This window comes from Hemibagrus wyckioides, linkage group LG22 (assembly GCF_019097595.1).
Source record: "Hemibagrus wyckioides isolate EC202008001 linkage group LG22, SWU_Hwy_1.0, whole genome shotgun sequence".
NCBI classification, from domain to species: Eukaryota; Metazoa; Chordata; class Actinopteri; order Siluriformes; family Bagridae; genus Hemibagrus; species Hemibagrus wyckioides.
This window is the reverse complement of record NC_080731.1, coordinates 14,954,580-14,967,213: the sequence shown is the minus strand read 5'-3', so window position 1 is coordinate 14,967,213 and position 12,634 is coordinate 14,954,580. Positions and strand designations below refer to the sequence as shown.

The 12,634-nt window shown below is 41.1% G+C and overlaps 1 non-coding gene and 1 pseudogene across 1 annotated transcript; both read right to left on the bottom strand.

Moving 5' to 3' along the window:
• Positions 1-3,763: 3,763 nt before the first annotated feature.
• Positions 3,764-3,878, bottom strand: LOC131343877 (U5 spliceosomal RNA). The gene has a single exon (XR_009203240.1). It is a non-coding gene; the product is annotated as a U5 spliceosomal RNA (small nuclear RNA).
• Positions 3,879-4,165: 287 nt separating this feature from the next.
• On the bottom strand, positions 4,166-4,330 carry LOC131343853 (U2 spliceosomal RNA; annotated as a pseudogene).
• Positions 4,331-12,634: the final 8,304 nt, after the last annotated feature.

The window sequence follows — 12,634 nt, the reverse complement described above, 5'->3', positions numbered from 1 at the left end:
ACTCATATATGTGGTGTTGATTGTTTCAGAGTGTGTGCATCTATATACTGCAGGTTCTAGATCCTTAGCATAGTAGCACATTTTAGGATCTACAACATTATTGAGTTTTTCATAGAGAGTGTGCATACTCCCAACTTTAGCTCCTGGCTCCAATTTAAATTGATAACAGACTGTTATATTATGAAAGGACGGGTATGCCGGTGTGTCTCCTGAAATGTTTACTATTGTGGGATGTGTGGAACCTGCTTTACAGCAAATTTTGGTTGTGCAGTTTGGTTCTGGTTCTATGTGACTACTTTTCTAGGTGGTATTGTGCTGTACGATGTGGATGACCCCTTTGAATATTTCCACACCCATCTCCCACATTTCAGAGTGTGTGTAAGAGATACCCTTTGGCCTAGTTTAATGCAAGTGTGCCCGGACACCTTCCTTTCATCTTGTCTCCATGGAATTGCTGTGATCAGCCTGAGAAAGAGCACAGAGAAACATTAGTTAATTATTGGCTGGACCTTTGAATAGTTTGCACTGGGACATGTGGTACCATCTTAATTTTCCCTTGATAGACACAGCCACATAGCTATTACAGATAGCTTTAATCTCATAGGGCCCGTGCCACCCGGGAGAGAATGCACTTTGGTTTACAAAGACACGTATCATTATCATGTCTCCTTCTGTAAATTTTGTTTCAGAAGTTGGATTGAAATGAGCATCATTAGTCACATCACACTGTTGCTGTCTCAGCACAGCCTGAGCCTGCAACACTTTTAGCCTTTTGTGAAGCTGTTTCAGCACAGTCTGCTGTGTTGCAAGCCTGCTGGAGAAATTTCTGGATCAATGGGCAGTTTCGTTACCCTTCCAGGCATAAGCTCGTATGGGCTAACACCTGTAGCTTTAGATGGGGTTGCTTGCAATACAGTCAGAGCTGTGGGCAATGCATCAATCCACTTGTTTTGGTGCTGAATGATCTGTTTAGCAATGTTATCTTTGGTAGTACAATTGGCACGCTCAACCATTACAGAACTCTGTGGTCTGTATGGTATATGGAATTTTTGTTTTGCTTTAGTCTGGATTCTATTTTAGAGGTCCATTCCACTAGTGCCCGACAGGTATTTCCAGGTGCCTCTGCCCCATGGATCAATGATTGTTGAATGTGGGATCCTGCATTATTTTTTAAACGCTGTAGTTAAACTTCCTGGTCCATCTCTACATCGTCTAACCCTGAGTGTTCTTTGTAAGACAACCACAGTCACTCTGCATACACTTCAAATGGCTCTTTCCCTTCTTGCTATATGTCCAATATTTCGTTCCACTCTACATGTGTTGGTCCTCTTAACTCCAACAATGCTGCTTTCAATTGTTCATACATTTCTATATCTCTCTCTCATTCTCTCTTAATTATAAGTTCTCCAGATCTCAGATTTTCAGCCATTTTTGATTTTAGCTCATTTGGGATGGTTAAGAGAGCTATCTGTCACACATCCCTAAACTACAGATTATACACTGATGCTTGCAGCATTAAATTATTCCAGTAGAGCTGAAATGGGCCTTTTAGTCTCTAGTTTACAGCCCTCTGTAGAGTACCAGACCAAAGTTGGTCATTAGTCCATGTTAATTTTATATCTTTTGAGTACAACTGAAATAGAAGCGGATTGATTTGTAATGCAAGGGAATCCATTATCTCCTTATCTACACTGCCACTGATATAGTATACTCTGATTTGGAAATTAGACCTTTGTCAACAATCGCACCATAACCTTTAGAATGACATTAAACATGAATAACATCATACAGTAAGTATATCATCATATTTTTTCAGTATTCCTTGAGATTAGAACCTGAAGGGTAAAAGAAGGTACATTCTTGGTGAGATGCAGAAAATAGTTCCACCATTGACTCCTTGAAGAGGGGGAGGTACACAGGAGTGAATTGTTTTATGACACACTTCCCAAAACCCCCCAAAGTCCCCAAAGTTTCTGTTTTTGCTTGAAGATATAACTTCATCACACTCAATATTAATAATTTTGCCTGCCACATTTACAATCCTCCCCTGGAAATCTTACACTTCAAATGGCTCTTTTGCTACTTGCTTTATATCCAATACTTCGTTCCACTCTGCATGTGTTGAGCCTCTTAACTCCAACAATGCTGCTTTCAATCATTCATACATTTCTATATCTCTCTCTCTATCTGTCTTAATTATAAGTTCTCCAGATCTCAGATTTTCAGGCATTGTTGATATTACCTCATTTGGGATGGTTAAGAGAGCTATCTGCCACACATCCCTAAGCTCCAGATTATACACTGATGCTTGCAGCATTAAATTATCCCAGTAAGGCTGAAATGGGCCTTTTAGTCTCTAGTTACATTAAAATGCCAACATTCATAAGAAACATGGGAAAGTGATAAAAAAATATGAATTTTGATATGAAATATGATTTTTTTCATCAAAGTTGAAAAATTCATAAGAAAGATGGAAAAAGTGATATTCCATGAAAATTCACTTAATAAAGTCAACTTTCAACATTTTTCATCGAACTGAACAGAGTGCTCTCTGCATTGTGCTTCTCTGGCGCTGAAAATGCGATTCCGCAAGTCTCAGCGCTCTACGAGCAAGGGAAAGCGGTTTTTCAGACAAACGCATGTGTGCAGCTGAATGGGGCAGTTTTCTTTGACTTTTTTCACGTTTGGTGTCGACTATGACATGAAATGTGATTGTTTACTTTAAAATGCAAAAATTCATAATAAACATAAGAAAGTCATAAAAAATATGAATTTTAATATGAAATATGATTTTTTTCATCAAATTGCAATTATTCATAAGAACCCTGGAAAAAGTGCTCTCTGCATTGTGTGACTCTGGCACTGAAAATGCGATTCAGCAAGTCTCACCGTTCTACGAGCAAGTTTCCCTTGTTTCCCGGTTTTTAGACAAACGCATGTGTGCAGCTGACTGGGGCAGTTTTCTGTGACTTTTTGACGTTTGGGGTCAACTATGATATGAAATGTGATTGATTACTTTAAAATGCCAAAATTCATGAGAAACATAGGAAAGTGATAAAATTATGAATTTTGGTATTTTTAGTCGTCTAAAGGCCAGACTAAGGATTGTAAAGTGAACCCAGACCAAGGCCAAAAAGCCAGACCCGTGAACACAATAGATCCTAGCTAAATAGCCTGAGAAGCGATCCTACACAAACCCCAATCCATCTATTCTCCTTCTCATACCCAGTCAAAGCCCAAAACCAGACCAGAGAACACTTGATCTTAGGCAAAAGGCCAAGAAGCAATAAACATTTATCTCCTCTACTTAACAGACAGCCTCAGGCCACACCTATACAGGTATGCATAAAGTCACATAAGCAAATAAGACACAACTCTTGGAAACCAACCATATAACATTGAAGCATACACAGCTTTGCCAGATATAAAGAAAATAAAACAAGCAGCACCAGGAAACCCTTATCGGAGAAACACAATGCTCGATGAGGGTAAGGCCTGCCCCTTTTTTCTTTCGTTTTTTTTCTTATCCTTTCCATCACACTCGCCGTCTCAAAGCCAGTCTAAGAAGGGATACAGTATACAGTCCCAGCCCAAAACCAGACCAGAGAACACTTGATATAAGCCAAAAGGTGGAAAAGTAATAAACTTTTATCTCTTCTGCTTAACGGACAGCCTCAGGCCACACCTATACAGGCATGCATAAAGTCACAACCTAATAAGACCCAACTCCTGGAAACTACCCATTTAACATTGAAGCATACACAGCTTTGCCAGAACAAAGCTCATAAAAATACATCAAACTCATAGACGATCCTCTTCACGGAAATCTTTAGTAAAAGGCGAAAGATTTATATATGACTTAAGAGAAACCAAAGCTATAAAGAAAAAATACTGAGTAGCCCCAGGAAACCCTTGTCGGAGAAACACAATGCTCGATGAGGGTAAGGCCGGCCCCTTGGGGTGGTTGAGTGGAGCAAGGGTGGGGAAAGGTTGACGAGCAACAACTGACAGTGGTGAGCAGAAGGAGGTGAAGGGGAACAGGGCGGGTTGGCGGCTAGGGAACAGGGCGGGTTGAATGCAGACATAATTTGGTAAGTAAGTAATTAAGTAAGTAAGTCAGTAAATCAGTAATTCAGCAATTGATTCTCCTTCATTTTACATTAGAAAATGGTGCACCAAGCCTGGAAGTACTGCAATACCAGGCCGATCCGCGGAGCGGACGTAGCAAGCCCCTTTTCCGGCTCCCAGCTCTAAAAACCTGTTTAATATAGAGGACGTATGAGATATTAAACTGATAAGAACAGATTTTTTTTTCCAATACAAATCCTACCCATATCCATACCTAACCATTCACCTTCTCAAGGCCAGACTAAGGATTGTAACGTGAACCCAGACCAAGGCCAAAAAGCCAGACCAGTGAACACAATAGATGCTAGCTAAAAAGCCTGAGAAGCGATCCTACACAATCCCCATTCCATCTATTCTCCTTCTCAAACCCAGTCAAAGCCCAAAACCAGACCAGAGAACACTTGATCTTAGCCAAAAGGCCAAGAAGCAATAAACTTTTATCTCCTCTGCTTAACGGACAGCCTCAGGCCACACCTATACAGGATATGTAGATATGATATGTAAGTGTTTACATTAAAATGCCAAAATTCATAAGAAACATGGGAAAGTGATAAAAAATATGAATTTTGATATGAAATATATTTTTTTACATGAAAGTGCAAAAATTCATAAGAAACATGGAAACAGTGATATTCCATGTAAATTCACTCAACAAAGTCAACTTTCATCATTTTTCATCGAACTGGCTCGTTTCCTGCCTCGGCGCAGTGTGCTCTCTGCATTGTGCTTCTTTGGCACTGAAAATGCGATTCCGCAAGTCTCAGCGCTCTACGAGCAAGGGAAAGCGATTTTTCAGACAAACGCATGTGTGCAGCTGAACGGGGCAGTTTTCTTTGACTTTTTCACATGTTTGGGGTCAAATATGATATGAAATGTGATTGTTTACATTAAAATAAAAAAAAATTCATGGGAACAGTGATAATAAAATATGAATTTTGATTTGAAACATGATTTTTTTTCATTATTGTGCAAAAATTCAGAATAAAGAAAAATTTATAAGAACCAATATGCAAAAAATTTTTTAGTGGAAATTTTAACAAGTAACACTGATGAAGAAGTAACCCTTGTTAACTCTTGTGAGTGTGTGTGGAAAGGAAGATGTTAACCAAGTGGCTGTCGGTACCAGGATTGACTCTACTTGTGGAATGCAAGAACATCATATATCTTGTCTTTCTATATTCTATAGCTTCTTAGCATTGAAGTGAGATGTGAGATTGAGTGCTGTTGGTCACATATACTTTTGGTTTAGGATGCACCTAAAAGTCCTATATAAGGGGGACCCGTGAAAGTGGGCCTTGCCTCTCTGCTGTGTAATCATATTGCCACGGCAAAATAAAAATTCCTTTCTTATCTCTTCGCTTTGTCTTCCACCCTTGTGTCCGTGTGTAGTTTGTTAATTATTTCAAATCAGAGTGCAGACTTGCCACCACATTTCTGGAGGTTCCACTGAGATCCCTCGTCTGACTGCCAGTCTTGGGGTTGATCCCTGATCGATCTGGTCCGGACCAACCCGAAGACGGTTACTTCGTCAAACCATGCAGTTGACTACTGGTGGGGAAAGATCTGGACAATCATGGGACTGCCCCAGTGAAGAGATCTGGAATTAGGTGGTAAGATTTTAATTTATTTAAACTCTCACTTTTTCCATCTTCAGACAATCGGCTTTAGGTAGGCAGAATTGGCCAACGGTTCTGGGAAGCGGTAAAGTTACATGAATAGTGCTGGGAACTAATTATATACTATGGTAGTATATATTGATGTTGCAACTACTTTCAGAGGACTTTGAGAAAAGCTGTCGCTGGTGCTGACGAGCACAGCTGAGTGACCTGCGCAGGTAAAATCAGGCTAAAAGAGGTAAATAAGGAATTTGTCTGTTGATCGACTGTTGAGAGAATACAGGAACCAACACGTACAGTGGGTAGTAGGGAAAGTAAGGATAAGAGTGATGATTTCTTGAGGGCATGTAAGGATCCTAATATTCAAATTTATGATGACTAATTATGGGCCTGGTTGTGTATCACAATATCATATGTGGGTGATGGACTGTGGATTTCCAGAGAAAGGTAGTTTTAGTGAAAGACAATTAGAAAAGTTGAGAGAAAAGTTACAAGAATGTGAGGCTTCAAAGATAAAAGGGAAAAAGAGAAGAGAAGTAGACTGGGTTGCATATAATATGTGGGCAACTGAAGCCCAAACCAGAGCATGCAAAACAAATGCACAAACTAACTTTCAATCTTCCTCTCTTCAGTGTACTAAATCTCTTGTAGATTCAAGATTCCAAGAGAAGTGGGTGGTCGGAAGTTCGTTCATGAACTGGTCCGATTTTGCAGAGAATTCAGACCCACAGCCCATGAACTGCAACGCCTCATGGTGAGAAAACTCAGCGTTGATGTGTTGCGCCTGCCTTTTGACTGGCCAGAGAGAAATATTCAGATTCGTCACGTAAACTGGAGTAATGTTGAGAATGTTGAATACAGAGATTTAGTAATGTGCCTGACTGATGCTCTTAACCAAGCTTTTCCAGTAAGAATGGACATGACGAACATCTCTATGTGCCGACAAGAAGACGACAAAACAGTCTCCAGATATCTTGCGCGATTAACAGAAGATGCTCACAGTGGCCTCGATCGCCCAGCGGACTTGGCCACAGCAGATATTACACCCTATGAGGCACACTTGAGAAACAGTTTCATGAATGGATTAAAAGAGGACATTGCAAGAAAAGTCAAACAAACATGCATTACTTGGGACACTGGAAAGTTATCTCTGATTGAACAACATGCTGTGCACGCAGAAAAGTTGTGGAATGCTGAAAGACAAAAAGGGAAAGAAAAAAAACAGAAATGAAACAACGTCTTACTATGGTTCAATTACCTGAGGCTCAAGGAGATTTTTACAGGGGGAGGGGCTGTGGGCGTAGCAGAGGTAGAGGTCGAGGACGGGGCAAGCCTGGATTCCAGAGTGGATGTTTCCTGTGTGGAAAAACAGACCACTAGATATGAGACTGTCTGAAGAGACCTTGCGGGGGAGAAGCGAACACAGAAGCATTAGGTTTGGTTGGGTCAGGGACAGGTGAGCAGCCAGGGAAGGGTAAGTCTGATCTTTTTGTTCAATGCAATGAAGAAAAGCTTAAGATTTCCACCTGTCACTAATCCAGTGTCTAGCAAAGTATCAAAGGTTGCTATTTCACCTATGAATAAAACTTAATAATAAAACTAAATATCATGAACCGGAATTTAATAAAATGCCTGTGATTACATTACTTGTTGAGCAAATACCGATAGAGTTTCTAGTTGACTCTGTTGGGCATTCTGTGGTATGATTGTGTGAATTTTCTATTTCACCTAGAATGAGCAATCACTCTCTGTGTACTACAGGAGCATCGAGGATGTCAGTAATTGAAACATTCTCTGTGCCCTTTGAATGTGAGATAGTAGCTACACAGAAACAATTTGAATACTCTTTATTCAAAGAGATATATAGAATGGGGAGATGACTCCTGCTTTGTAAAATATGATCCCAGACCCCTGCTCTATGTGTATGAATGGAAAGTAATTCCTCTCTCACTGATGTGACACACTCTCTAGTAGAGAAAGCAAAAACTCTCACATGCTTTTCTCACATGGACTACATGACACCGAAAGTGCTGAACTGTACTGCGCACATACACAGACACAAACCACATGAGAATTATGAGAAAGAATAGTACAGGAAGTTGGATAGGCCAGACATATTGATATAGAAGCGTGTGATATGGAATGAACACAGATATGCTGTAGAGGTAGATTTATCTCGGGTTTCAGTTCAGGCTGGTCATCCACACCCATTCCAAATGAATCATGGATCTCCACATCTCTCTATAGCCAAAACTGTCAATGACAAGTGGGAATCTTTGGGAGAATGGATGTTACAGGCTACTCAAAGTCATGATTGGGAACCAACTGGGCAGCCAGCTGTTTTTTACAGCCCCAAATTAAATGCATATAGCACAGCACTAAATTGGCTGGCTAGAGCTGAGAGAGGCATGGTGATCCTTCCTGATGATGGGACAGATCCCAACCCATGGTACAAAACCGACTTGGCCCTACCTAAATTGGAACTTTCAGATGTACAACTACAAAAAGTGCCCAAGGAATTGTGGGTGAGTGGAAAATATAATGTAGGTCTGATTAAAAATTGCCCTCCAGTGATCATTACACCAAAATCAGATTATAGGCCAAAGAGGGCTCAATATCCCCTAAAACCAGAAGCTATAGCAGGAATAACACCGGTGTTTAATTCTCTATTAAAATCTGGAGTTATAGTGCCATGTGAGACGTCTCCTGTGCGAACACCACTCTTCCCAGTAAGGAAAAAAGAGCTCCAGGGGAGCCGGTGGAGTGGAGATTCGTACAAGATTTGAAAGTGGTTAATGATGCTGTGATCCAACGAGCACCTAATGTTCCCAACCCATACACTATCTTGTCTCAAATTCTAGTTGACTGAACTAGATTCTAAATTAAATTAAATTAATTATTTAATTAAAATTTAAATTAAATTAAATTAAAATTTAATTAAATTAAACTAAATTCTAGTTGACATGGTTCTTTCTTGTCGATATAGCTAACGCATTCTTTAGCATACCAATACATCCAGATTGTCAATTTTGGTTTGCATTTTCCTTTAATGGAAAAGCCTATACTTTCACACGCTTATGTCAGGGCTATTGTGAGTCACCTACAATAATGAAGCACTAAAGAACAGTTTAGATACACTGCATCTAACTGAAAAATCTGTGTTGCTTCAGTATGTAGATGACATTCTTTTGGTTGCACCAACTAAAGAGCAGTATGAAAAAGACACCATTAAATTACTCTGTCACCTCGCTAAAGAAGGACATAACGCAAACCTGTCAAAACTGCAATTTGTTCAACAAGAAGTGAAGTTCCTAGGACATTTAATTTCTGCAGAAGGTAAAAGACTCGAGTCGAGTGGAAGCAATACAGAAAATTCCCAAACAGTTAATGTCATTCTTGGGTATGTGTTCATACTGTAGGATGTTCATACCCGATTATGCTGTGTTAGAGGCACCGCTGAGCACTATTGCTTACGGACAAGGCCTGCAAGCACACAGCAAAGTGACGTGGACTGAGACTGCAAATGCTGCGTTTTAACGACTGAAACAGACATTACAGACGACACCCACATTGGGCATTCCTGACCCGATGAGACCATTTACACAGACTGTGGATGAGAAAGGGGGGTGCATGACATCTGTTTTACTTCAAGAGCATGGGGGTAGGCTGCGACCAGTGGCTTACTTCTCGGCAAAGCTAGATCCGGTAGCAGCAGGACTTCCTATGAGTCTTAGAGCAGTGGCTGCAGCAGAGAAAGCTGTCAGTGCTTCACGAGATATCGTAGGCTACAGTGAATTAACTTTGTTGGTACCACATGCAGTGTCGCCACTGCTTTTAGAACAAAAGACAGCACACATGATGGCCGCTCGATGGTTGAGATATAACACTGTACTCTTAGAAATGCCAAATGTTACAGTTAAACGGTGCACAACTCTTAACCCTGCCACTCTTCTTCCCACAGAGCAAGATGGAGAGCCTCATGATTGTGTGAGTGTGATTAATAAAGTATGTAGTCCAAGACCTGATTTACAGAAGATACCGCTGATCAACCCTGATCTGGAACTATTTGTGGACAGATCAGCATCCAGGGGCTCAGAAACAGGTCAAAACTGTGTAGGGTTTGCAGTAGTGACTCAAAATGAAATTCTACTTTCAGGTAAACTTCCGTCTCATTACTCAGCACAGGTGGCGGAACTCACCGCCCTCATAGAGGCCTGCAAATTGGCACAGGGTAAGACTGTGAATATTTGGCATCACGCATAATTTTGGAACATTATGGAAGTATAGGGGTTTTTTGACCTCCTCAGGCAAGCTTATCGGGCACCATGGCCTCATAGCTGACCTCCTGGATGGAATATTACTTCCAAAAGCTATTGCAGTATGTAAATGTGAAGCACATACCCGTTGTAATGACCCTATTTCCACAGCTAACGCCGAAGCTGATGCAGCGGCAAAAGCAGCAGCAAAACAAACTGAACAGAAATGAAATACAAATATCATGACTATATTGTCTGCTCCTACTCTAGATGTCACTGAGTTACAGGGTATGGGTGATCATGAGGAGAAACAACACTGGAGGCAGTTGGGATGTGTCCAAAAACAAGGTGTTTGGTATGGACCCACAGGAAAACCGTGTTTACTGAAGAAACTGTTTCCTTTTTATGCTAAATTGACACATGGTAAAGGCCAAGTGTCAAAAGGAGGGATGGTAACAGAAATAAGGGAACATTGGAATGTTATAGGCTTTACTAACTACTCCCGAAAATTTTGTGAACGCTTTGTCACATGTGCAACAAATAACGTTGGGAGAGGCATTCCGATTACTCAGAGCGCACATCCATCACCACAAAGGCCATTTGGAATTGTTGGTTTCTTGATGAAATCTAGAAAAAATCTCTAACACCCGCACTTAGGAAGACAACCCTAACGGATAGTGTTCCAGGACAAGTGCGTAAGGGCAGTGCCTGCACTCAGAGCGCCAATATATGTCAAGAAAGGTGAAGGTTCACTTAAAGTTTGGTGTTGTTTATAGGAATCATCTGAGAGACATTCTAAGAATCCTACTACTGAGACACGAAAAGGCGAAACAAAAAGACAACACTCCTGTGCACACGGTTTGGACACCCCAAGTGGTCTAGCGTATGTAAACCCATTTCCTTGAGAGAAGACGAGAGTGCACCTCTACTGAAGTGAGAAAATCAAATAGTAGGTAGGACAATACCTGCAAAGCAAAGATGAAAGGGTTTACGTTATCCCTTACATTAGCACTATGGCTGTGCATAGAATGGACCAAACCAGAGACTAACATACAGCTAACAGAAGGAAAGAAGAGGACAGTGACTTGCACAACAGTGTATGACAATAAGGGAAATATATAGGAATGGGTTCATTATCTCTGCAAATACCCATGTGGGCCTAAAGGGTGGCTCTCAGTGTGGTGTAGTACCAGTACATCTTTGACGAGTCACCATCCAGGAGGTTGCTCCTGGAGTAAGAATGGACCGACAGTTACATTTATTTTAAACAATGTAACTCTGACAGAGGCAAGTACTGGTGTGCTACTGAGCAGATAGGAAATGACTCCTATGAACACACGGTGGGCATCGAAGTGATTAAACCAGCCGTGATAGATAGGGTAATATATGTAGTCATACCAGCTCTGGCTCAGGCTAATTTGGAAGATGATCTCGCGGAACAGATTTCCACCATTAAGGGGTCTAACGCCACTGATCTGCAGAAATGAACGGAACTGGCTCTGACTAAGTGTAACGACAATTACACCTGTGTTTTAGCCCTTATGCAACACAAAGAACTTCAAATCAATAAGTCATGCTGGCTTTGTCTTCAAAGATGTTCAAAACTGTCCCTATAACTGCAAGCATAATAGAACCGGTGTCCACGTCCTGCGAACTCCCGGCTAGTATCAGTAATGTTGTTATGATGGGGAAAAGCCTTCTGACTAGTGGGAATGTAAGTTTCTACAGAGCAAATTGCACTGAAAAGCAACCAAAGTATTCTACACACCTAGTGTTCAGAGTGAAAAAGAGCAGGCTGATACTTGTGTATGCAGAGACTCTGGAAAAACAAACGTGGGCATGTTGTGGTGCAAGCTGAATGTGTATGTTCTGGACATCAATGACTATTCAGTAAAGCAAGGACACTGCACCAACATGGGGTCGGCCAACTGCACAGCGAAGTTGCGTGACGGGACCCAGGTGAATTTCACTTCATCAGCTGCTGCAATATGGGTGTGTGGCAATATGGGATTCTACCTACTCTCTACGAAGGGTTGCAGAGGTTGCTGTGACCCAGCGTTACTCACTACTGGTACATCAGTATACATACCTGATTATGAGAACAATACTAGACAGAAGAGAGCGGTATCCAAATATAACATCTACATGATAGCAGATCCGTGGACTAGCCCGTCAGAAAATATGGGACAGTCAGTATTTCTAGGAGGAGGAACTACAGTAGCCGTAAATAAAATCAATGGATTAGGTTATATGGTTCTGACCCTGGCAAATAATACTGAAACCTTGACTGCAATGATCACTGATGAACTTACACAGCTTCGGAGTGCAGTTATACAAAATCACCTAGTGTTAGATATGCTCACGGCAGAGAAAGGAGGTGTGTGCAAGATGCTTGACATCTTGTGTTGTTTTAACATACCAGATGTGTCTGCTAATGTTACAGAGGTGCTCAACCACATGAGGAATGCGATTAGAGCCCCTCCACAAGCGGACAATTCATGGTTTAGTTGGTTCACAGCCTTTTGGGGAGGCTGGGGATACTGGTTGGTGCATACACTGCTGCCCATAATAGTGATCGGACTTCTAGCTCTGATGTGTGTTCCCTGCATCTGTCAGTTGGTGTTGTCATGGAAA